Raw genomic sequence first — 1858 nt, forward strand, 5'->3', positions numbered from 1 at the left:
CTAGGATTTGGTGAGATTTGATTATTAAATTTTAGGTGATTTTTAGAATATAAAAAGGAAAGAAAAGAATCACATTTGGGTGATCAGAAATACATGGTGATCGAAGACTCGGAATGCAATACGTACGTAGACATTGTACATGGTGATCAGAAATTACATTTTACCTAAACTTCACTCATATTTTGGTTAATTTAAAACTTCACATATTGCTTTCATGTTCTAACCACTGGTTATATTGACCTTTAGCTTTCACAGCATGTGAATCTCCCATTATAGTGTGTAAGCTAACTAGCCATACCATACAAAAAAAAAAAAAAACAATTCATGAGTAATGACATATCCCACAGATCTCAAACAAGTATTATTTATAAACTGGCTGGCCATCAATTCGTTTCCAACTTAAGAAATTTCTTTCGTTGGTATATATAACTAACTAGCACCATGATACAAAACGTGGAAATAATGCTACTTAAACAATCTTTGACCTTGCGATCTTCAATACAAGCATCATCTAGTTATAATCGCTCTGATAGAAACAAGTTGCTAGAGGTACCCAAAAAAAAAACAATCCCAAATTTTATGCAGAAGTAGTAAAGAACCTGTAAACACGCTTACAAAAATACATGTAGAACACAGAAAACAATAAAGAAAGAGAGGAGTTTAAAAATCTTGTGGAGTACTCTGTCCAAATCTTGCAGCGGCTCAATTACGCAGGGGGCTCAAAGTATACTCTCGCAGAGCTTCCATATACTCTGCGTAATTGCCTTACATGGATAGAAACAAGTCCAAAAGACAGAGACAGAGAGAGAAAAGCATTCAGCTGAAGGTAGAAGAAACAACAAATAGAGATCTCTAGGTAGAAGAAAACTCAATGAATGGAGATCTCCAGATTGTTCAAGGTTTTGTTTCAATCATCAACATAATTACTCAGTACTTCTAATCAAGGTTTTGTTTTGGGAAGTATGTGTTCGGGAAGGTGATGTGTGGATTTGTTGAAAAAACACAATTTCTAGTTCTAAGAACTTGATGCAACAAAATATTTGTTTTCTGCAGGAAATGATCAACATCAGAAACAATCTATACTTGTAAATACTAGCTTAATAAAAAAAAAAAAAAAAAAGATGTCTAAGGACATTACACGATCAGTAATTTCTATAGCTCCTTCCCATCCTTTTAACACGCTAATGAACATCAACAAAGTATACTTCTAAATGATAGCTAAATCAATGAACATATAATTTATCCAAGTACATTGTTACCAATCCTAAATCAATGTAGAACTCCAGAATGAACTAAACATAGATCAAGAGAGAGATATATGTACCGTGAGGTTGGGTTAGTAATTGGCTGGGGAAACTTTGAAAAGCATTGAGCTTCTTTTCAACAGACTCAGTCTCAGTTACTAAGCTATCGAAATTCCAGTTAGGTTCAGGATCAATATTAATCCCATCAACGTTTCTTGGACAAGGAGGAAGCATTCAACGTTTTTTTGTGCGAACCCAAGAAAAATTAAGGAAAATTCAAACAAAATCTCAGTAAAAATCACAAAAACTTTGAGAATAATGAGAAATTCGAAGAACCCATTAAAGAAGAGAGCTTACCAGCCAGCGAATTGAGATCTGATAGGATTGATTCCTGCAGAAGATGAACTCGATTACACAAATTGTTTTTAGGATTTTTCAAGAGTAAAGAGTAAAGAGTAAAGAGAGAAGAGAGAAGAGAGAAGAGAGAAGAGAGTTGCACAAGTCGAAGAAAGTTTTTTTTTTCTTTTGTTTGGGTAGATGGAAGAAGATTTTTTAAACAAATATTATGAAATTTCACCTTCAAAGGTGTGATTTTGTAAGACATATTTTAGAAC

General features: G+C 33.5%; 1 long non-coding RNA gene across 1 annotated transcript; it reads right to left on the reverse strand.

Annotated features, from left to right (window-relative positions):
- On the reverse strand, positions 459 to 1595 carry LOC109128092. The gene is made up of 2 exons (XR_002034547.1): positions 1325 to 1595; positions 459 to 764 (listed from the first exon to the last, which is right to left on the reverse strand). It is a non-coding gene; the product is annotated as an uncharacterized LOC109128092 (long non-coding RNA).

Source organism: Camelina sativa, chromosome 12 (genome assembly GCF_000633955.1).
Source record: "Camelina sativa cultivar DH55 chromosome 12, Cs, whole genome shotgun sequence".
In the NCBI taxonomy this organism is placed as follows: Eukaryota; Viridiplantae; Streptophyta; class Magnoliopsida; order Brassicales; family Brassicaceae; genus Camelina; species Camelina sativa.